General features: G+C 33.5%; 1 protein-coding gene and 1 pseudogene across 5 annotated transcripts in view; both read left to right on the forward strand.

Annotated features, from left to right (window-relative positions):
- LOC101891444 (phosphatase and actin regulator 4) overlaps positions 1-26,001 on the forward strand; it is a 408,780-nt gene that overhangs the window by 215,688 nt on the left and 167,091 nt on the right. The window lies entirely within an intron of this gene.
- On the forward strand, positions 1,492-2,639 carry LOC131801283 (KRR1 small subunit processome component homolog; annotated as a pseudogene).

Genomic DNA, 26,001 nt, shown 5'->3' on the forward strand with positions numbered 1-26,001 from the left:
CATATGTATATTATTATATAATGATCATGAAATTCAAAATTTGTAACAAAAATACTTCTTGCCACTGAGCACATGTTGTGCGTACATTTCGAAGAAGAATATTTCCATTTACATTTTGAAAGCAGAATGTTGTCAAAGTCAAATTTATGAAAAAATTGTATTCGTATGTTGGCAAAGGATTACCTTGTAAGTGCCGATTAATATACAAAATATGAACCGTTTATATGCCTTGTAAAGTCGAATGCCACACTAAAGTGATTTCATGAAACAAATTACACGAAATTATGAGTTCTTAGATCGAGTTCCTCAGCTGAACATTTTTTTTAAATTAATGTAGTGCTGAACTCGATGTAAGGTCGCCTACTTTATCATGAAATTACTTTAGAGGGCATTTACATTGTTCTGGATTTAGAAAATTCAGTGGGTTTTAAAAAAGTTCTAATGTACATTCTGTTTTAGTGTGACAAAAAGAAAAAAATAGCCAATATATTTATTAGCTAAACCATTGCAGCATTTATACCCAACGTGTTTAATGATTAATCGTCATTTAATCATCATTTGGATAGTCATATCGATAATGTCATTTATTAAATCACAAAAAGCAACGACAAAAATTATATTTTGTTTTTCATTTTATGGCTGCAGCGAGGAATTTATGTAAATTTACGCTACAAGCCTACAAAGAAAAAAATGCACATATTTTTTTACAAAACAATTTTTTCGTTTACATCCAATCCATAAGAAATCGTCATTTAAAATCAAACAAGTAAAAACGCCGTTAAGTTCAGCCGAGCCGAACTTATTAACTCGCCACCATGATCTGGACATTAAAAGTACATGTAATCGATCGGTACTTTTATATATATCGTTGGTTGTGCCATGGTAATTTTTTGATAGGACGATTTGACACACGGCGAGAACGAAGTTACAGCCAATTTGCATAAAAAACGGGGCCATAATCCTCAAAATACCGGTACCGCTATATTGGGGCTGTCGTAAATTTTTATATGATATTTTTTGTGGGAAGATTTGCAACCCTATCTAAATTCAAAATACCGAATTACAATCAATTCGATTGAAAGTCAATTCGGGCTATCTTATAAAGTAGATGAACATTTATAATTCTCGCTTCAAAGACTTACCAAAAATCTTCAAACGTTTTTAATTTTGATTTGCCATTTGCAAACATCAAAGACATAGAAACGTAAAGACTTGACAAAATGCATTTTGGAAAAATAGTTTATCGAAACATATGTAGGGGGCTTCTGGCATAACAGAGGCATGTAAATAATAAAAACGCGAATAAGAGGGAAAAGGTGCCCCCTACATATGTTTCGATAAACTATTTTTCCAAAATGCATTTTGTCAAGTCTTTACGTTTCTATGTCTTTGATGTTTGCAAATGGCAAATCAAAATTAAAAACGTTCCAACTGCTACAAAGGAGGAAGAAGAAAAACTTGACAATAACGAAGGTACTTAAAGTGAAGTGACGATTAGGGTGTGGCAGTGAATCAAAGGAGCTTAAGCAAACAAATGAACCCTTCGAAAATGCTTGGGCCATGAAAATACCAGCCTTCAAGCCAGTGGATAATCCAAATGGACTGGTGGAGGAGAGTTAATTTGCCACACTATTCCCGAAATATCGTGAGAGGTATTTGAAACAAGTCTGGCCATTGGTACAACAAGCTGTTGCTGAATATTATCTGAAAGCTGAACTGGATTTAATTGAAGGCAGTATGGTGGTGAAGACAACACGTAAAACCTGGGATCCCTACATTGTCATCAAGGCACGTGATATGATTAAGCTAATGGCTCATAGTGTACCCTTTGAACAGGCCAAACGTGTGCTACTGGACGAGATTGGTAGAAAGAAAAATTCTTCAAAAGACATCAACGTTTAATTGGTCCCAGTGGTGCCACTTCGAAATCCATTGAACTTTTAACTGATTGTTATGTTTTGGTTCAAGGTAACACGGTCTCGACATTGGGTCCCTATAAGGGTCTACAACAGGTTCGTGATATTGTCATCGATACCATGAACAATGTGCATCCCATTTACAACACCAAGGCAATCATGATCAAACGGGAACTTATAAAATATCCAAAATTGGCCAATGAGGATTGGTCGCGTTTCCTGCCCAAATTCTAGAACAAGAATATCAGCAAACGTAAACAAACCAAGGTTAAGAAACAAAAGAAGGAATACACACCATTCCCACCGGCACAACCCGAAAGCAAAATCGATAAACAATTCTTCGGCTTCGGCTGAATATTTCCTTAGCAAAGAACAGAAACAACAACGCAAGCAAGAGGAGGAGAGTAATGCCAAACGATCTGAGGCTGCGAAGAAACAAGAAGAGAAACGTCAAAAATAGTTTATCCCGCCTACAGAAGATTCACCGTCGTCAGCGGCAAAGAAACGTTCCGCCGATGGGCATGATAATAAGTTGGAAGTTAAGGCGCTTAAAGCCAAGTTGGCCAACGCTAATAAGAAAATGAAAAAGGCGTAGTATAATTAAGCTTTTCAAAAGGATTTCTTTGTAATCGTAGTATTTAAGTTTTATACCTTTCTTATTACATGTACTTTAGTGGAAAATAAATAATAGAGATTTTTTACTGTTTGTGTAAAGAATTGTGATTGAGGTGAATTTTATTTGAAGAAGGATAGTAGATAGAAATTGGAAATATTGTAATTTTTGTAAAAATTGGCTTCGTATATGGAATGATTGATTATTTTTATACCCTTCACCACACTGTGGTACAGGGTATTGTCTTTGTGCATATGTTTGTAACAGGCAAAAGGAAACGAGATAGACACATGGTTCCTTTTGAGAATATGCATAGAATCACGTCTAAGTCGATTTATGCATGTCCGTCCGTCTGTCTGTCCATGTTAAATTGTAAACAAAGTACAGGTCGCATTTATTATTCGAATTGTATGAAATTTGGCACAGCTCAGTCATTTGGCCCAAGGACGAACCCTATTGAAATTGGGAAAAATCGGTTCAGATTTAGAAATAGCTCCCATATATGGCACAACGTACTTAATTAAGCCTATGAGGTGTGCGAAATTTCGTGAAAATAGGTTCAGATTTAGATATAGCTCCTATATATATATATATTCGTCCGATTTAAGGTAAATGGTGCACCAAAGTTCCTAAATATCTTTCGATTTGCACGAAATTTGGCACATCGTACTGAATTCAGCCTAGAATGATGTGTGCTATGTTTCGTGAAAAGCGGTTCAGATTTAGATATAGCCCCCATATATATTTTCATCCGTACTGAATTGAGTCTAGATGTGTGCTAAGGAATTGAGTCTAGAATGATGTGTGCTAGTGTGCTAAAAAAATCGGTTCAGATTTAGATAAAGCCCCCACGTATATTTTTGTCCTATTAACACGAAAATTTGTACACCTCATTCTAGGCTTAATTCAGTACATTGTGCCAAATTTCGTGCAAAGTACAGGGCAAAATTATGATCCGATTGATATGCAATTTGGTAAAGCTCATTTATTTGACCCAAGAACTAGGGTTCGTTCGTTGAAATTGGAGAAAATCAGTTCAGATATACCACTCATATACATTTTCGAACGATATGGTATAAATGGTAAACCCAACCAACATCCAAAGTTTGTTCGATTAAAATTTATTTAAATCGGAACTGATTTCAACCGATTTCAACAAAGCTATATTAAATGGTTTGGTATGTATATGACCATTTATATTAGAACAAATTTAAAACATGTGGTTCAATTGTGTAGCTGTGTACATTTTCGTTTCAATCACAAAAAAACTAGGTATCTGGTACACCATTTAGATGAAATCAGTCTAAAATGTATGTAAGAGTTGTATAATACAGGTGTTGGGCAAATCCTCCTTCAAAATTATAGATATTGGTCCACTTTTTGTGGTAAGAGGTATTATGTCTTTTTGCATATGTTTGTAACAAGCAAAAGTTAACAAGATAATGTTTAGTTACTTTTAAGAATATACATAGAATACGTTTGTCTTCTGTCCGTCCTTGTTAAATTGTAAAAAAAGTACAGGTCTAATTTATGATTCGATTGAGATTAAATTTGGTAAAGCTTATTTGTTTGACCCCGGAACTAGGAAATTGGACAAAATCAGTTCCGATCTAGATATACCACTCATACACATTTTTGTCCGATTTGATATAAATGGTAAACCCAACTTCCAAAGCTAGTTCGATTCATTATAGGCTCAATTTTATACGTTGTGAACAATTTCGACTTAATCCGACAAACATTGGGCCTTAGTGCACCATTTAGGAGAAATCGACCGAAGATATATATGGGAGGTATATCAAAATTGGAAACGATTTCAACAAAACTTAACACATGTCATTATATGCTGAATTTGATACGTTGTGCAAAATTTCGTCGCAATCGGGAAAAATTTGCGTTAATTAGTGCATCATTTAGGAGAAATTGGCCGAAAATATATATGGGAGCTATATCAAAATCTAAACCGATTTCAACAAAACTAAACACACGTCATTATAGGCTCAATTTGGTATGTTGTGCAAAAATTCGTAACCGGAGAAAGATTGGGCCTTTAGTGCACCATTTAGGGAAATCGGACGAAAATATATAGGGGAGCTATATTTAAATCTGAACCTATTTCCACCAATTTCAATAGGGTTCGTCCTTGGACCAAATAAATGAGCTGTGCCAAATTTCATCTCATTCAGATCATAAATGCGACCTGCATTTGGTTTACAATAATACATGGACAGAGGGACATGCGTAAATCGACTCATAAAGAGATTCTTATTCGAGTGACTTACGACTAAACAGTTCCGATGTTTTGAAAAATATTTCATTTATTTTTGCTTTGATTCATTGCCTATATATAAGGTCTACCGGGAGGCGAATTCATGCCTTAGTTTTCCTGTGCTGTCAAGCGTTTACATCGCGAAAAATCAACCATAACAAGGTAAAAATACAAAATATCTTTCGGAATATCACAATAGTATTATTGTGCACGTATACTTTTGTTGGAATAAATATATTTTTCGTATATTTATTCTTCGAAAAATTAATTTTGACATTCAATGAAGACTACAGCTGGCCTTACCGGCAAACCATATAAACAAACCTTGACCAATATACATCACATATATCGGCAATCTATGCAATTTCATGTCAAACTTAGGGACTTTGATGTTTATTTACTACTTTTTAACATAATGTAAACATGTATGGCAAAGCTCGTTTGTATTGTTTGATAACGGCGCTAGTTTGTTTGATAACGGCGTTAGCATCGTTTGAGAACGGTGTTAGTGGCCTCGGAAAATTTTCCGAAACACGGCAACTCTGCCCAACATAAAATATTTAATTTTATAAAAAAATTGATATTACCGATGTATATAAAGGTATTTCTTTTACATAAGGAATAATATTAAGCAGATATTCCTAAAAAGCAATCAAACTCAATTTGTATATAAAATGTCCCCAAAAGTTGAATGTCCCCAAAACGCTAGATCTATAATTTATCGGGGACTGTCCCCAAAAAACTAAAATGTCCCTAAAAATATCATTGTATCGAAAACATGTCCCCAGAACTATCGCTGGACATATATATATATATATATATATATATAAATTGTACTTTTCGGTAAGAGGTAAATTTATCCGTTGTTATCAAAGATTTCATCGATTTCACATTTCTGATATAAATTAAGGTATTTTTTAAAAATGGTTTGTCTTTACTTGAATATATAATGACCCTCTGTCGCATTTCTTTAAAAACACTTAACATTTTGATTTTGATAGACAGTCCTCTAATACCTTCATAATAAACAAATTGTTCGATTCGCCAAAAAATAAGATAGATATTATGAAAGTAGCTCTTCCTAACTTCTGAAAAATATGAAAATATTTATTCAGATACTGTTTATATGAAAGTTACAATATAAATATTATTTAATACTTGTGTGCATTTATGCATTTTTCTTTCTCCAATTTCAAATATTGACCCCAATTACCAACAATGTACTATTTACTGTCCCTCCATCCCAAATTCCATAAATTGCATGGCTACAAAGGTAGCAACAACACAAAAACAATGTTCGACAACACCAACAACAGCCAAACCGGCAAAAACAATCCGTCCTACAATCGCAGCACGTAATTAAAAGCTTTGCTGTTGGTTGTTGTAGCCGATTGTGGAAGTGTCGCGTTCCGTGATTGACTTTAACTTGGCTTTGCTTCGTTCAGGCCTTTTAAGGATTTCGATTATTTAATCGCCATGGCACCAGCGAGTTGAGCACAACTTTGTCAGCTGACTGACTGACTGAATGCCTGGCTGGCTAGCCGATTGGCTCGCTTGCATTGATTGAAACAAAGTATGCCCAGCAGCGATAAATTGAAAAGAAATTTAACAAAAATACCAACAACAAAAAAAATGGTATTTGTTTATGAAAAAATATGCAAATGCCAATTTTTAATGATTATTTTGCATTCAGACATTATGGAAACACAGCGACGAAAACAACAACATTCGTGATTATTTAATTGTCAAGAAATGCTGGAACGAAGAACAGCAACAACAACAACAACAGCATTAACAATAAATACACTTCCATTTTAATGGGCCGCAATAATAATTAGACGATCGATCACTTTTCTGTAGAATATTTTATTTTAATTATTGTGTTGTGAGTGCGCGTGTGTGTGTGGATAGAAGGTGTGAGGGGATGTCGACCATAAGGTGGAACAATTGTTAAAATATTTGCATTCCATTCCATAAATTCCAACGTGTATGAGGGTGGTGCGGGGTTTATTTTTGGTCTTATTTATTTTAAATCAATTTGTGAGTTACGGTTACCCTAGGGTTGAGAGAAATATTATTTTATTGAAAATATGTAGTTGGGTAGTACCCTTTGTTTTGGAGGATATGGGGTGGTCCACGCTTGAGTGATCATACATATATCGCATGGTGGAAGAATGCAGGTAGTCGCATCGACACAGCTGCTGGGGTAATGAATGAATGAATGATAAGTTCTCAAGTACTGAAATATTTATGCGACATCAGGTTCTAACCATTAAGATCTCTAGATATTAAATGTTTGCCTATTTTGTTGTTCTCAAAAGGCCAATAATTGGGAGATCAAAATTGGACCTATAATAAACCTTCAGTCTGGGATCAAATCCTGTATGAATATTGAATACTTTTCAAGATACCTCATACGAAATTAAATTCTCATTTCCAGATTCAAAAGCCTGGACTTATCAAGCCTTGAAACAAATTTTTAAAAATTTAATTTTAAACTATGAAAGGTTTAAAAATATTGAATATTTTGTAGGGAAAGTTAATAGCAACAAAAGTAATACAAAAGACTTAAAACCCAGGGGTATTCGGCTGTCGTAAATTTAGAGGACTACGGCATTGGGGCTATAACAAACAGTGAACATAGTATAAATTAATTATACCCTCACCTATATGGCTACAGAGGGTATATTTCATTTGATGCGCCCAAAACGTGCCTCATTGAAATAATGATTTTAGACCCTAGGTCTCTTTGGACCAAACCCGTTTCAGGACAATTAGAGTCGATGTAGCGATGTCAGTCCGTCCGTCTGTTTGTCTCGCTAATGCGCACAATATCTCTCGAAGAGAGTACTTGGTACATCATAGTATTATTATCAAACTTAGATCGAGTTCGGAGATGGACTATATAGGTCCACTCCTTCTGGTACCTCCCCCACAAAAGGTCGAAATGTTCAAAGAAGATATTTTACTGCACAGAAAGAGAAAGGATAATTTTATTTAGCTCCAACTTTGCAAATTCTAATATTTGCATCAGTGTTACGTCAGGTAGGAAAATTGGCAATATCGGTCCACTCCATCAAATAACTCCCCCACAAAGAGTCAAAATTTTGAATAAGTATAACTCTTATAAAGTGTAATGCAAAAGTCCGATTGCCTTTAAATTATATACATTATTTCTGCCATCACAAGATCAGCTGTAAAGATCGGATTTATCGGCTCACTACTTCTGGTACCTCCCCCACAAAGGGTCAGTACTTTAAATATCCATGAAGGTCTTAAAACACGAAATTAAAATCTGATTTCATTCATACTTTGCAAATCTTTATATTTCTATCAGCACTAGATCTGTTATAAAAATGGACGACTTATAATGGTGCCTCCCCCATAAAGTCTTTTTTTTTTTTGGATAACCAAAACGGTCATAAAATCCGAAAAATGCGTTCGGTTCTCTTTAAATTTCACGCATGCCACTATTTTAACACATAAACACAAGATCTGCTGTAATAATATGATATATCGGTACACTTCTTCTGGTACTTCCCCCACAAAGGTTTAAAAATTTTGAAAATCAAATCGCTCAAATAACTCGTAATAAGCATCCAACTCTCTTCAAATTTCACGCATCCAAACGCAAATTCTGTTGTGAAGATGATAGACATCTGTAAATCCGTTCTGGTACCTCAACCACAAAGGGTCACAATTTCCAATACTTATATCTGTCATAACTTCCAATTAATCAATAGTAGGCCGTAAATTCATCCATTCCTTTGGATTAAAATACAAATTTCGACTCAGATTTAGATATAAAAAAATAAATCTTGTCAAATTTGGTATGACATACTTTTAATAAACCATGTAATGAGTTACAGCGGCAGTTTATGAACGTATCCGAATACAAAACCTACGTGAAAATAAACATTCATTCTGCTTAATACTTTTAGACATGACATGTCTATGTTAAAGTGAGGTTTTGGATGCTGTTTTGTAAGTAACACAAATTGTCGTAATAAAGCCATTATTTGGTCATGAGAGTACCAGACATCATCGACCGCGAAGGAAATCCTGGGGTCTTTAATAATTCCCATATTTATCGTGGATGAAGGTACTTAGAGAAATTCATAGCTTGAATATTTTCAGTAGGTATTTCTGTACTCTTCTTCTTCGCAATGGTCATAGGTTGATTAATATCGATTCGTATTTAAGACACAAGTTGAATATATTTGAGGAGATACTAATGTGAATTTCTAATATTACAGAGTGCAATGCAGTACTTCCGCCCAACTGTAAATAATTGACTGAAATCATTGTCATCATTTTTCTTTCCTAACCAAAAAAAAACTCGCTTTTTTATCTCCCAATATGAAGTTTCATTAGTGGATTTTTTTATTTTTAATTCAATGCGGTTTTGCATTCCTTAGAATCATATAAAGCGAATTATTGGCGCTGCTGCTTGTCAAATATTGATAAGAGTTTTCATCAATTGATAATACATTTTTGGCGACATGATTTTGATTTCCGTCATGGCTTTATTGAATTATTTATTTGTTTGTTGCGATTTTTTTTGGAGAGCATATCGAAGTGGTACAATGTTACATACAGTTTGCCATTTCGTTTATCAGAAACTGGCTGGCTTCTGATAAAACGGCGGATTTTTCAAAATGGGAGATAGGAATGACAAGTGCAGAGGAGGAGCGAGAGAAACAAGACGACGGCCGACAAGGCAACATCAACTTTACATCAATGCCTCAATTGTTTTCAACGATTTTTATGATTCAATGGTGTTGTCGTTTTTGTTGGTGGCGCATGGCATATTTTTTATTCTTTGTACCAGTGCCAGTTTACAGGCCATGCACATTTCATTTATTACATTGTTTTTTTTTTTTTATTTCTGGCTGCATGTTTGTTTTTGTTAATTTTTTTTTATTTATCCATATTGTTTTTGTTCCATACGATGACCACCGGATGGTGTAAACCAAGTGATAAATTAATTAAGAACAAGTCAATTTTTTTATGAGACGAATTTTAGTATATTTTTTAATGGTCGAATATATATTTCTACAAGAATGTTCAATAAAAATTTTCTCGAAATTTATTTGATTAAGATTAATTGGTGTCATTATTGTTTCAATAAAATATATATAAAATTCCTTTGTGGTGGAATGCGAGACCACCCACCCTTTTCTCAGTGGCGGTCGTTATTCCTCGCGATTCAATAACAACTATTTTCAAAAATTATATCCAAAATGCTTCCAATCAATTGAAAACTTTTTATCTATTCTCCTTTGCAAAATATGTTTTAAACGAAATTATTGACACCCACACATGTGCAATTTTTCAGATTGCAATAGTAATGACCACCTGTTAGTGGATAAACGTCACTGGCGGCGACATTAGCCAGCCTTCCGATAGTTTGCCACTGCGGTAGACATCGTTTGCCACAGAACTTGTGTTATCTTCGTGTTTTTATCTGCCAGACTGATGTATACCATGAAACAACTTTGTCATAGCAATTACATTAAAGGCCATACATGATGTGTCGTGTGTATTAGAGTGGGTCGGATAAAAAACATGTTGTTTTTTTTATCAAACTAACCAAAAATAAAAAAAAAAAAATAAAATAATAAAAATGATAAAGAAGAGGACATTACAAGTTAAAAAAAAAAAAAAAAGTTTTGAACACTGATCCATAATTTCCATAATTTTTCACAACACACCCTCATACATTTAGACATGTGCAAATATTTCCGTTTTCATTTTTTTAGATTTTATTTTTAGCCCAAGTCTGTTTCATGAATGAACACTTTTTTCAAAATGTTTCCCCGATCGACATCACAAATATTTGCAAAGTGATCAGGCGTAAAGATAAGAGCGAGAGCACTCAAGACATTGGCAATGGGAAAATTTTGTCACTTTGTGGCGGCGCTTGTTTGCTTTCATTAAGAATTTCTATATTTAATTATTCTCAGAAAGAAATTGTTTTCTTTTCGTATTTTTTTGGGAAATTCCAACGCAAATTTCACAATGCCGTCATACGTGTTGGTGTATTTTTCATTTTGCTAATTGATTGTCATCAAACTTTATATCTTATGAAGGCAATGTTTGTTTTTTAAATTCGAGACATTATTAGTATGTCCAATTTATGATATCAAATTTGAAAGAAATATAAAAGTGCTGTAGTTGGACGAGTCGACTGTTTAATTGTCTTTTGATTCAGAATTCCATTTCCTCGGTTAAAACCCCAATTTTTGTCTTCATCGCCATGTAAAATATATTTGGGATTCATTAGAAACTTGTTTAAACTCAGGTGGGCAAAAACTTCCGAACAAAATCTGTTTGAGGTTCTCTTATGGACCCCTTTTTATTTTACCCTCCACGATAGCATGGCGAATATATTGAGTGTGTCATTCTGGTTGTAACACCTTGAAGTATACATTTAAGACCCTAGAAAGTAAATATATTCTTGATCAGCATAAAATTCTATGCCGATATAGCGATTTTCATCCATCTCTGGTAGTCATTCTAGCTTCCAAATGAAATGGAGTAGATTGATAAAAATTTACTTAGATGTGTTTAAGATCTGCTGGACTTTTGGTATTGCAAATGGACTATATATGTTCACGTATTGACATAGCCCCCAATATAACTGTACCGCAAATTTAAGAACTTTTGCTTGTTTTAGTCAGAATTTGAACCCGAATTCGCTGTAATTTAGCAGATTGGATTCTTAAAAAATATGTTCCAAAAAAAAATTCCCTAAAAATGTTAAAAAAAATCGTAGGAGCTTGTATCCCATGTACCTCCACATGTTCACGATGATTTGTGCCACGTTTTTCACCGAAATTATCCCAAAATTGGCTTTTAGAATTCGGCGTCGCTTTCTGTTGCAGATAATTGGCTATATGGGTCCATGTTATCGTATTACCTATGTTCGGTAATTTGATAATTTTAGTTAGATTTTTCAACAGAATTATCTTAAACTTAGTGCTTGGAGTAATGTGCATTAACTTCTCTGGCAGATAATGGACTTTAGAGGTCCACGTTTTCGTAAAGCCCCATATAACTGTAACACCCGATATTCGGAATTCTTACAATTGTAGCGTAATTTTTCAAAGAATTTTTTTCTTGTTTCGCAATATCCTTCCAAATGGTTGACGGTATTAAAAGTTTGGCTCCGCTAAACTTAGTTGCTTTTTTATTTGTTTTTAATTCAGAAAAATTAAATTCTGATCATTTTAGCCATTCTCGAAACTATTACAGACATATAAGTCATTTTTATTTTATTTTCTTGAAAAAATTATGATCAGTTTTTACGAGACATGATCTTTTACTTTTTCTCAGGGACTATAATTTAGTAAAAATTTAATTTTAAGTGGACCAGAACTTTTTATGCGTTTGGAGGCTTTGAGTTAATTTTTTTAGTAGTAACACATCTGAGATTTTTCTCTTTCGCACATTTATGGATCTGCCACGATCTATCTTTTTAATATTGTTTTAATAATATAGAAATTACTCGGGATAAAATATGTTTTTTTCTCATATGTTAACCACATTCTTTTAAAAATCCTTGATTTGAAAGATTTCGGTACTATAACAAATACTTTACCCACATGGAGACAGATTGGGAAACGTCGAGGCTATAGCAAATAATTGACACATATTGAAACGTCTTTTAAGAAGATTTTTTTTATCGTGAAAATCCAAAATTCCAATGCAACTATTGCTGTTGGACAATAAAGATTTAAAACTTATTTTTTTTTTAAGTTATAGTTTATCAAAAGTAGTTTTAAAAAATTGGAGATCTTTAAAAATTATACAGAATATTTTCATGTCGAATTGCCATCGACTGCATTTCGTCGATAATCCGACACTTGTTTGTCAACTCTAGCCATGCAAAATTTACACCATCTGTCATCTCTCTCAACTATGGATGGGAGGATAAAATGTCAAACCATGTTAAAATTATATGGATATGTCATATGTATCTATGTAGATACATATCTGCCACAATGAATATAGAATTGAACAAATGACTTTGAATACTTACCTATAAAATGCACACTTGACGCCAGGACTTGTGGGTTCAGAATATTGGAAAAATAACAGAACAACAAATACAACAGATGTCAAAAGGACATGACAGGCGACAACATGGAAATAAAAATGGACAGCACGATGATGATGATGATGAACAGTCAGTCTTAAGTGCACACTTGTGCCAAGGGACAGACACTGTGTTGTTTCAGTGGTCACAATTTGTCAACCTGGTGTGAATGAATACGGTGGTGTATAGTTTTACTTCCTTTCTTTCTTCCTTCTGTTTTCTACTCTATCAGTTGTGCAAGTGATTTAAACAATTACTGCAATTTTTCATTTTTTATCACTGGAAAAATACAACATTTCTCTTGATGTGATTGAGTGTCTGGTGCTATGTGTGTATGCGGGGACGTATGTGTTTTATTAATTAAATCAATAAAAGCAGCACTCATACGTCATGGCGGCCAAGTATTTTCATATTAGACGGGAGAGAAACAGAAATAATTTGCAAGTACCATATTGTGGCATGAAATTAAATAATTTCTAAAATTTCATTTGCAATTTTTCGCTTGGATTCTTGATTTCTTTATTTAGACACGTACTATTTTCGTATAAATATTTCATCAAAAATTCCCACAATACCCAAAAAAAAACATTGACATTGAAATTTTTGTACGGCTTAGATTTGTATAGATTTTTCATTCGGCAACAATACTTTTCACATTGTTGTACAATAAACTTCCGCACCACAATGTGTTGATGGAAAAAACAAACCAAACGACTGACTGACTGACATCCAGTAGCCGCCAATGGGGTGCTAACAAATTCCATTGATCTTCACTTTAATTATAAAATTTGAGAAAAAAAATTGGCGGAATATTTTCTTCATTGGAATTATGTGGAATTTTGTTGGTATGTAATAGCAAAATAAATTTTTTGTTTGCAAATTCCCATGAATTTGAAATACAAAAAAGTTTAGGAATTCGAAATAATAAAAAATGTGTGAATACATATTAATGTGAAGAACCAATAATTCTATTTGAATAATTTTTTGGGAGGTCAGTTTTATGTGAGAGAATAATTACAAAGAATTTATGACAGAACGTTTTTTTTTTTTTTTTTTTTTTTTTTTTTGGTTACTATGCCATTTAAGCCACTATACTATTATTTTAATATATAAATCATAATAAATAATTGATAATAATAATTGACAATATATGAGTCAAATCTATTAACAAATATAATTTAAAATGGGTCGAAACAATACAATATGCGGAATTTTTCCAAAAAGGAGCGATTGTCTTATACATTCATGGACCTACCCATCTGGTATATTTAAATAACATTTTTTTAAAGAATTTTGTTAAATTTTTAAAATTTAATTTTCATAAACCTAACAGTTGACTATTTTTTAAAAGATATATTTTTTAAGGAATTGCCAATCGGGGACCTATTAAAAAATAATTTTTACGAAGCTACCAATCTTGATTTTTTAAAAAATCTTTTTCAAGAATTTACGAACAAAACTCTTTTAAGGATGTTATGAATCCTAAATTTTCAAGGACTTAACGAATCGTAATTTTATTCAAGAATGTTTTTTCAAGGGCTATACGATTAGAATATTATTGGATTATTTCATAGAATATTTTTGAAGGGTTCAAGGATTATTTTTTTCTTGATGTCTTAAAGAATATTTCTTCAAAGAGTTAACAAATTGAGGATTTGGGAAGAACATTTTTCCAGGATTTTTTAAAGAATAATTTTCCAAAGACAACGAATATCGATTTTTAAAGAATTTTTTTAAGGACTTAACGAATTATTGATATTTTAAAGAATATTTTTCAAGGGCTAGAAAATTGTATATTTTTAAAACATTATTTTTTTAAGGAAAATTTCTTCAAGGACTTAGCTAATCCTGGAAATTTACGAATATTTAATATTTGTACCAAATCCGTTTCAGGACATTTGGAGCAGATCTGAGGGTCATGTCTGTCTGCCTGGCTGGTAGCCACGATAACTCTAGAAGAAAGTATTCAATTTAGTCCACACTTGATAAATTGTTATATAAGTATCAAACTTTGATTTAGTTCAGAGATAGGCAAAATTTGTACACTCCTTTTTCACAGAAATAAAGTTACAAGAAAGCACTTTCCAATTTTGTAAAAATTTTGCAAATCCTAATAACCACCCACTCCATCAAGTATCTACCCCACAAAGGGGTCAACATTTTTATAATTATTACTCTTATAAAATATGAAATAAGAGTCCTATTTATTGGATATGGAACTGATTGGGCCACCTCAAGGATTCAAGGATTCAACATTTTGAATCCACTGGTCTGGTACTTCCGAAGGTTAAACATTTTGATTAACAATTGTTCCCAAAAAATTGAAAATAAGTTTTCGATTTTCTTTAAATTTGTGAAAACGGAGTACTATGATCTACTAAATCTGGTACCTCACGCTTATTTCAATACTTTCCAAAAATCATCACATATCACATATAAAGTGATTGAAGTAGACGATATAGTCCAAATGTTCCACGTTGTAAAATTTACATCAGACTTAGATCTGATATGAAATGGACAATATCGGCTCACTGTTCCTAACGTCTCCCATAAAGTGTCAAGTCAAAATATATTTAAATAGAAGGTTGAGGTAAAAACCGACAGATACTTCTTAACTGTTTATGTACCTATAAACCGAAGATTTTTTCGTTGATTTATTAATACAATATTACATTAAAAGAAATCATTTGAAAAGTTTTCCAATCATAGACTTTTAAGAAATATTTTGTTGAAGGACCTATTGATAGTGGATATTTTTTTTAATTTAAAACAAGTTTTAAAAAAATTTTCTTTAGAAGCGTGAATTTTTTGGAGTAAATTTTTATTGACTAAATTCTCCGAATTTTCATTTTTCTTGAATTTCCTTTTTGGGTAATTAACTTACCATTAATATAATTCCATTATACTCTACCAATTATTTTGTCATTTGTACAGTTAACGGTAATGTTAATTTAAATTAATTCAATCCTCTGGGAGTTTCAATTCGGCAGCTAGCATTTGTGCGTTTTTAACACACCAAGGACATTAAATGAGTCATGGCCACACGGAAAGTTTGACTTCTCGTCTGAGGAAATGAATTCGGCGAAGGTGTGAGAGGAGAATCGAGCATTTGAGCATTGCGGTTTTCATTTTCCTAAATGTTTTCGGCGTACACTTCACAATGTTATTCTGCCAGACAAAACAACAGCAGCATCTCACCCCTCCCCCACAACACTTCCCATTAAAATTTCACAATTTGAAAATGGTTTGGTTTGCAAAACAAAGAATTTCAATGGAATTTTTGTGGCACGCAATGTCTGGAATCGTAGACAAAATAGATGGAAGATTTAAGTTTATGGAAATAAAGAATTCATTATTTTTTGAAGAACTCAATATTGTCCTTGAGGGGGAGGGGCACTCTCATCTTTATACCCTCCACCTTGGAAAGGAGGGTATATTAACTTTGTCATTCCGTTTGTAACATCCCTAAATATTCATCGTAGACCCAATAAAGTACATATATTCATAATCAGCATAAAATTCGAAGTCGATTTAACGATGTCCACCTGTCTGTCTATTGAAACCACGAAACAGCCTTTAAAATTTGGCATAACAATTTGTATTGTGTCTAGGATGGTTGGTATTGAAAATGAGATATATTGGTATAGCCGCCATATAACGGTACCTCCCGATATTGGATATTTTGATGATTAACGCCAATTTTTGTTCCACGGATTTGTCTAAAAATTGGTATATGTAGGTCATAAAGGGTTCTAGTTTCACAGGCGGAACATTGCATGTATTAGATACATGTTTTCGTATAGCCCTCATATAGCGGTTCCTCCCGATATTCGATTTTTGTTATATTTTTTTAAGGATTTGTCTAAAAATTGATATTTGTATGGTATACTGGGTTCTAGCTCATGTGGCGGAACATTGAAGGTCCACATTTTGATATAGACCCCATACAACGCTACCTCTCGATTTTTGGCATTTTGATGATCTTTGCCACTTTTTTCACTTTCCCACGAATTTTTCGAAAAATTGGTATTTGTTGGTCAATATGGGTTCTAGGTCGTATGGCCAAACTTTGTAATTGGAAATTTGTAATTGTTTATTTGGAACATCCTTATTAGAAACAGAACAGATTGAGGAAAATATCGTTAAATTAAAACCCATGCTATTTAGATTTAAATTAAAATTCTGATGAAAGACTGTTACAGAATCGCAACACCGAACAGCTATTGTTTTTGGACCAAAAAAAAAAATAAAAAAAATGATAAAATAAAAATGATTAAATATTTCCATGGAGACATTCTAACTTTGACGCAACAATAAAATCACCAAACAAAGGTAATAAAAATTTTGCGAAATTCTCATTACAGTACAACAATATATTCAATATATTTTATAATTAAAAAAAAAATAAACAAACAATTCGAATCTTAATTTAATCTATAACAATAAGCATAAGCGCAAAAAATAGCCGCAAAAAGCAACAAAAGCAACAACAACAATGAATTGCAATTGAAAAATATCAAAATAAACAATAAAAAAATAATCATACTTTTTTCTAAAGATAACAAAAAAAAAAACAGCACAAAATAAGAAGCAAAAAAAGAAACGTCACAATAAAGTCAACGCCTCGCACAAATGAGGCACAAAAATAAAGCAAATGAACCGACCGCACAAATCCATTTAAGCGATAAAGAAGTGAACTCAAAAAAAGGAAAATTAAAAACAAATTGTGATAAACTTAATCTTAAATAAATCATTATTAAATAATTATAATAACAAATAAGTTGTATAAGTTAAGAACCGCAACAACAAAAACATAACGCCAATAGAGATAAAATCTTCGTCATAAGACTACCACTGTGGACTAAAGATAAGCAATAATTACGCAAGTGAAAACAAGAGAGGGGAGCGCGGAAAAACCAAACTCATATGCCTTCTTATATATTTAATAGAAAACGTTTAATCAAAACGAATGCCAGTTCATCAAGAAAGAGAAGGAGAATCTGCAATCAACAACATGTACAATCATTAAAATCAATCAATATTCATTAAAACAACAACAACAACAACGATAAGGGAAAAAAATAAGAAAACAAAAACAACCTACGTAACAAAATCATAAAAAATAAAATATAAATTGTGAAAAGTTAACTCCACACCTCCGCCAAACCCCCCATACGATTTCACAAAAGGTGCTAAAAGTGGTGTTCCAAGGAATCTTATTAAGGAATAAATTTATAACAAATGCTTCACCTTCATAAATTATATGTTTAAAAATACCACAGAAATTTAAACAAACTATAAATATATAAATACTACCATACATAAGTGCCCAGGTGTATAAATGTGCGTGCGTGTGTCTGTGTGTGTGTAAATTTATTTATGTAACGCCACATTTGAAGTCAGTGGATGTCAAAGTTGCCACCGCCATCCCCCCATGCCTGTATGGCAACTCATTAATAATAGAATGCTTGAAATCTCCAAGAGATATTCTAGCCGCCAACAACCACAACACCAGCCACTCTAATAACCATTCTTTGTGGCTCTTGGTCTTGCCAATTCCATGTCTGCTCGTGCCGCCATCATAACTGACTAGAAAACTGAAGCCCTTTAGCCGAGAATTTACACCAACACTCGTTTGTTCTTCTTCTAACTGTTAATGTTGATGCCTGTATGGGAGACACACACACACACACACACGCACATGTGTTACTACATTAATGACAGCTTGTTTTGAAAAAAGAAAGAAACGATAATAAAAGCTGAAGAGCAGGACATTATTTCAACATCCCAAAGCGGAGGATAGCTTCCATTAAAGCAACAACAAAAACACCAAACTCTTTCTCTCTCTCTCACGCCGCTCACAGTCAACATTTTGGAGGCATTTACTTTTGGAGGAGCAGCATATCAGCCAGCCAGTAAAGCAGAACCTAACTCAAATACCCTAATTCTACATTGTCATCATCAGCATCAACGTTGTTGTTGTCACTGTCGTCGTCGTCGTAGTCGTCGCCGCAGTCGTCAACATCACCATCATTAGCGTCAAGGTTAAGCTCAAAAGTTTACTCTGATGATGGGATACATCATGGGGTGTGCCTGTTTCAAAGGTATGTTTTCTTTTTGCTGCTGCCGTTGTTAATGTCCTTCCCTTTTTCGCCCCATTGGTTGTGGTCCATTTCCACAGCCATTTCTTCTTCCTCGGAAGAGATGCCAATGTCGAAATGACACCGAATTTGTTTTTTTTATTTTATTTTTAAATGAAGCATACTTTTGGGGAACGGATAATCGTACGAAAATAAAAATAAATGTAGACATTTTAACACAAGTGTTACACGCATTCGAAAAGTTCCTCGAAAATGAATCTGATTTTCCTTCCCGTTTTTGGTTCAAGAAATTTCATTTAAAGTTTGAAACGTTTAAAAGTTTTCTGTTTTATTGTTAATGAAAATGTAATGGCAGGGAGGAATGGATTAGTAAAGGAAGTGGAAGCAACACGGAGATTGTGTAACATAAATAAGCAAAGAGAGAGGACAGTTTTTTTTTTGGAGAAAACCAATTTCTTTTCACACATAAACGTCTTTGAGATTTCCAAAATCTCTTTACCTTTTACTTTATGTGAAGATGCTGAGATTGAGATTTTTGTGGTTAAAAATATTTTTAAAAATGTGTATGTGTGTGTTTTCTGTTATGTTGAACTTCGGATAATGTTACATATTGAGATATAGATCGTCCCGAAAGTTGATTGTTATTTAGTAGAATAACTTAAGACGAAGCTTCTGCGACTTCTTCACAAAATGCCTGCTTGTGATGAAGTCCCAGGAACTTCGATTTTTGAGGTGATGGTATCACTATTTTCATAAAATTACTTCGATCAATATAATCAATGTTTAAACTTGATCAGGTTAAAGTTAGACATACCTGTTAAGAAGATCAACATTTGGACCAAATCGGAGAATTTGTTCGGATTATACAAGATTCGCGTTTTTTTTTCAAATGTATGGACTTTTTTTGGGTATTTAGCAGAATAAATGGAATCATGTTTTCCATAGTTACACTTGACCTACATTTGAAGAAATGTTATGCTATTCAAAATTGCGAATAACACGGATACTACTTTCGCTTCATATAAGATTCAGGATTTTTCAAAAGTTTGGGGAACCCCATACCAATACCACAAAGTTTGGATGAAAATTCTGGAACTATTTTAATCTTTTTGAGAATTAAAATTTTTCAATATTTTAACGCTTTGTAGGAAGTACCAGCAGGAGTTGTTGTTCATATTCGCAACCGACTTTAACATATTCCAAATATTACTATGTGTAAAGAGACTACATCGGGTACTCCATTCGCTGTATGTAAGGCATGTAATAAAAAACTTAAACTTTTGTGGGGGAAGTATTGGATTTGGCCGACACGATCTATGTTTAATAAAAATATTGTCATGTGCGAACTTTGGACAAAATTAGATTATCACCTGAAAAATTAAATCGTTTCAACAATTTTTCAAACGTGTTTCAAACCCTTATTTCGTTAAGGAAAATTGTTGACCGTGTCACATGATAAAGCCATAAGAGTTGAGGGTATAAACTCTTCAGTCCGACAACACGTCAACCACTCCATATACCTTTCGGTCCTATGTCGGACCGAATACACTTCGACTTTCAGCTCGAAGTCAGACCGATCTCGGACGTATGGTTCACTGGGATAAAACGAGATATTCCCTTTAACTTTTTTAAGTATTGTTTAATTACAGGATGAGATAAAAAAAACTGCAACAAATTCAAACGCCATAATTTTTACATTCTTTTTTAAAATTTAATTAAATGAAAGCAAAAAATATCGGAAATAGCATCAAATTTTAGAATAAGTTTAGATTTGTTAGAATTGGCCACCGATGGCACGAACTATGGCCTTCAAACGGCCAATGAAACCTTCACAAGCTGCCCGAATGTTGCTCTGCGGTATTTTGGCCCATTCCCGGCGAAGCGCGTGCTTGAGGTGATCGACACTTTGGTATTTTTTAGTGCCAACCTTTCTTTCCAAAATTCTCCAGACACAGTAGTCCAACGGATTGGTATCCGAATTGGTATCCTGGCCATTGTGAGCTGGAAATGAAGCGAGGAACCTCATATTGCTACCATTCTTGGATGGCGCGTGCTGAGTGCGATGGTGCTGAGTCCTGTTGGAATGTCCAAGGTCTGCGGCCAAAATTTTTGCGTGACCAAGGCTTTGATACACCCTCCAGAATATTTTCGCGATAATATTCGGCATTTATTCTGATACCACGGTCGATCAATACGAGGGGAGAGCGACCCACCGGCCGTTATGGCGGCCCACACCATCACCATGGCCGGCGCTTGAGTTCCGATGGCCAACCGAAGGTGCACATTTTCAGCTGACTTCTTTGGCAACTAAACACGATCATTTTGTTTACTGGACAACGAATGTTTTCTCATTGGAGAAAACCAAATTCGCCAGATCACCACTTTCGGCCACGCGAAGCACTCTTTAGCTCTTTTGAGTCATTTTTCTTTCTGTTGCGGTGTAAGTTCTTACACTTTTTGGAATTTCAATGGCTTTACCCCAAGCTCATTTTTCAATATTTTCCGAATGGAATATTGTGATATGTTAAGCTCACGAGCCCTTTTTCGACCATTGCAACGCGGGTTTCGATCAAGTAGTCGCTTCTTTACTTTTCAAACCATTTCTGCTGATGTTGCTGTTTTCTTCCGTCCTCTTCCCTGATGTCAGTCTACGCTACCAGTATCACGGTAACGAGCGATGGTACGAGACACAAAAGATTTATTCACATTTAAATGCTGGAGTGCTCTAATGATAGCCACTTGTGGTGTTCCAGCCAAATATAAAGAAATCAACCTTTTTTTCTGGAAAATTCTCGCCAAAATGCTTTTGTACGCTTGTAAACAATACAATGAGCTGTCACTGGAATAATTTTAACAGCCGTCGGATAAGTGGCTGAGAGATGGCCGTAGTATGAAGTTGATTGCAGTTTTTTCATCTCAGGAGTATTCAGGAGTATTCAATTTAACAAACAGTCCAAAATTTTTCGCAGAAAGGCAGAAAATTTAAAACTAATAATATTTATAAAGAAAAATTTTATAGAAGAAAATAACTGTTGAATGCTGATAAAATATATATATTTTCATAAAGCATATTTTTCATAGAACAAGAACCCGAGAATACCTGCTGTTATAAATTGATTTATATTTGGCCTTTTAGAAACCTCTCTTTAAAGACTGAGTTTGTCAACTTCTGTTAATTAGTCGATAGGTGTCAGTTAATGAGGTTATCGGAACAGAAGTGTGTTCTAACTTTCCATGGATAGATTTTAAAAAAGCTTTCCCATAAACTTTCGTTAAAATCTCATAAATTCGCATCGCTCTCTTAAATAACAGCCAGGCAGAGCATAAAAATTTGTATACCTTAAAGCAATATTCACAGAATTATTGTAGATTTTCCGTGTTCTGGTTTTAATCTCAGCAAATCGAAAACGAAATCTTTCTTTAAATAGGACGCTGTGTGTTTTTATTTCATTTTCATTCCTCACTTATTACCCGCCACTTTTTTACCTTTTCGTTGTTGTAGTTATAACACTCATCTCTGAATGCAGTTCGTTTTTCATATGACTCGTTGGCTGGCTGGCGGTTTGAACTGAGATCCTTGGTTTTTTTCTGGCTGACTATGTCGGTTGGCTGGCTGTGGTTTATTAACTAAGAAAAAAAACTTATTTAAATCTCTTCTCAACTTGTTATAAATTTGCCATTCAGCTCCATTTGGTTCTCGCCAGAGCCCACAGCTCGTATTTTATGCACTACAGATTGAGGCTGAGCCGAAACAGGTGGAACAGCATGAGAGGGGAGGCGTGATGTTTGTTTGTAAAACAAGGACTGGCGCTGCTGCTGTTGTTGTTGTTGGATATTTTACAACTTAAGACCCAATTTTTTCGTGCTCAATTTGTGATTTCTTTTTTGCTTTTTTGTTTTGCAAAAGAAATGTGGATGTGTGTGTGTGTGTGTGTTAAAAGTTTTTCCTCCAACCTATACAAATGTAGATATACCCACACACATACACACATTTATTTATAACAACTATAGTTGTTGCTGCCTCTTTTTCACTACCGCTGTGATTTTTTGTTGGCTTTTTTGTTTATTATACTTTTGAGTGTTGTTTCTACAAAAATAAATTTATATATTTCACGATGAAAAGAATTTGAAAATAATGTGTTTAGTTTTTAGTTTTGTTATTTAAATTTTTAATACAAACATATGTGTGAGAATTCTAACGAAGAAGATGAGAATATTTGAGGAAGCATACATTTAGGCGCAGCTATGGTTTTTTGATTGTAGATGTGTGACGAAGAAAGTTTTGTAACGTGATTTTTTTTATTATTTAAGAGATTCATTTTTTTAATTTTTGAATTAATTTTAAAGTCCTACAAAAATCAGACAAATATGATTAAAAATCAATATGATTGATTATAAAAAATGTTGAATACATGGCACTTTTAAAAATTTTATTTCCTCCTTTTATTTTTAAGAGAATGATATTTTATGCTTACATTATTTCACACCACTTCTCCCCTTTTCTGCTCCTCTCCTCTACCCAAATGGAAATTATTTAACGTTTTCAGAGCAATTTTCTTTTTTTTTGGTGTTTATATTGACAAAATCTATTAAATGTTTCCTCTGTGAACACCTTGAAAATTCCGACATTAACGACGCTTTGAGCTGCATTGTGGCAGCTCAATAACCAAGATAAACATCTACTTTACTGTGCGAACACAACTTGTGCCATTCAGAAATTTTTAAAAGTATCTTCATCCGCTTCTGCTTCTAGTTTCACCTTAAACTTTGCCCTTTTTAAAACTTGCCTTGAAAGAATCTGCTCTGCATTCTTCTACAAACACACACACGCACACAATAGCACCAACAACAACAAACTGCACATATTTTTGGTTATAAATTCTTTGTGAATTTTTATTCTTGTTTTTAGGGAATGCTTAACCGGTGTAGGCGAAAGGACATTAATCCTTTTTAGGTGATGCAAATATTTGGCAGCAAGCATTTGAAAATCTTGAAGGATAGGGAACAATGATAAATTTTTCGAATACCCTTTCCAATCAGAGCAAGACCATTATATGAAAGCCTAAATTTATGGATGTAAAAAGCTAAGGGGAAGTGGAATTGTACTTCTCTCTTCCTCCTATGTGAAAACTCCACTTTTTCTTTTGTGAAACATTTTTTCAGAATTTGAAATACTTTTCATTTTTGGGACACCGAGTCGTATACATTATTTATTATATTAATTATACGTGAGCGGGTTCCTTTCAATAAACAGCCATATTGCGATTGACTTTTTGACACACTATCTTTTTTTATAAACAATAATTAATGTGTTCATTTGCCCAAAAATATAACAGCTAAATGGGGAATGAAACACTCGCAATAAATCTGAGTATTCATTCATTCAATTCATTAATTGTTTTTCAAAAATTATAAAAATTCCCAAAAATTCTATACTTCCCTCGTCGCTCTCTGAGCAAGTTAAAATAAACATATACATTTCAAGTCATATCCACATAGACGGCGTGCAAGTAAATAGACATTATTCTAGCATGCCATTGTTTTTTCAGGCCTTTGTGGAAATGCACGTTTCTGTTAGATACCGAACGGAGGGTTGCCAACATTTAATAAATTCAAAATTTTGTGAATTAAGATCACTACGTATATCTTCAACCCAAGAGGAGAAAGTTACAAAATAGAATCTGAATATTTATCGATATATAAATATACAGGGTGAGACAAAAAAACTACAAAAAAATCAAACGCCATAATTTTTATTTTTTTTTTTTTAATTTTATTGAATGAAAGTAAAAAATTTAAGAAATAACATCAAATTGTAGAATCACCATGGCCGGCACTTGAGTTCTGGTGGCCAACCGAATGTGCACATTTTCAGCTGACCTCTTTGGCAAGTAAACACGATCATATTGTTTGTTTACAAACAGCCGGACAACGAATGTTTTCGCATCGTCAAGCGAAGCAACTCTTTAGCTCTTTTGAGTCTATTTTCTTTCTGTTGCGGTGTAAGTTCTTGCACTTTTTTGAAATTCAATGGCTTTACCCCGAGCTCATTTTTCAAAATTTGCCGAATGGAATATTTCAATATGTTAAGCTCACGAGCCAGTTTTCGGCCACTGCGACGCGGGTTACGATGAAGTCTCCTCTTTACTTTTCGAACCATTTCTGCTGATGTTGCTGTTTTCTTCCGTCCACTCCCTTTACGTCGGGCTTCAAACGAGATTCAAAAGATTGATTCACATTTAAATGCTGGAGTGCTCTAACGATAGCCACTTGTGGTTTTCCACCCAAATATAAAGAAATCACTATATCACGCTTGAATTCCATCACGAATAACTTTTTTCTGGAAAATTCTCACCAAAATGCTTTTGTACGCTTGTAAAGAATATAATGAGCTGTCACTGGAATATTTTATTTTTCTTATATTTGGTTTTTGGATTTGGAGGTAACAGAATTAATGGAAGAAATTATCCCTTTACCCAAATATATTCATTTTTTTTTTAAATTTATTTATTTTTATTGTAATTAGGCGGATATTGATAAAAATATTCCCAGGTGAAAAGATTGGACGGACTTGGATTCTCCCTTCCGAGTTATCGAGTTGCGGACGGGAATAGCCTAATCAACTCCAAATGTTCTTAAGCTTTTGATAAAATATCAGATTTCAGCTCTTTTGTATGGGACTTGTGCCAGCAAAAAATGCCACACATTAATACTCAGTATTGTGGCCCGATACTAAGCATGACATGAACATGGATGCTAAATTTATTTTTTACAGAATTCAAACTATTTGAATTGAATAAATCAAAATAGAAAAAAATAAATAAATTGAGGACATAACAATTTATTGTTTCTATTTTTTATTCAATATTAGAATATATTTATTCAAATATTTTGAATTCTGTAAAAAATAAATTCTGTAAAAATAAATCCAATTTGTAAAGTCAAAAAAAATTATTAAAAGCCATTTGATTTCTGTCCTTTAAGATATATTTTCGCACAGG

Source organism: Musca domestica, unplaced genomic scaffold (assembly GCF_030504385.1).
Source record: "Musca domestica strain aabys unplaced genomic scaffold, Musca_domestica.polishedcontigs.V.1.1 15, whole genome shotgun sequence".
NCBI classification, from domain to species: Eukaryota; Metazoa; Arthropoda; class Insecta; order Diptera; family Muscidae; genus Musca; species Musca domestica.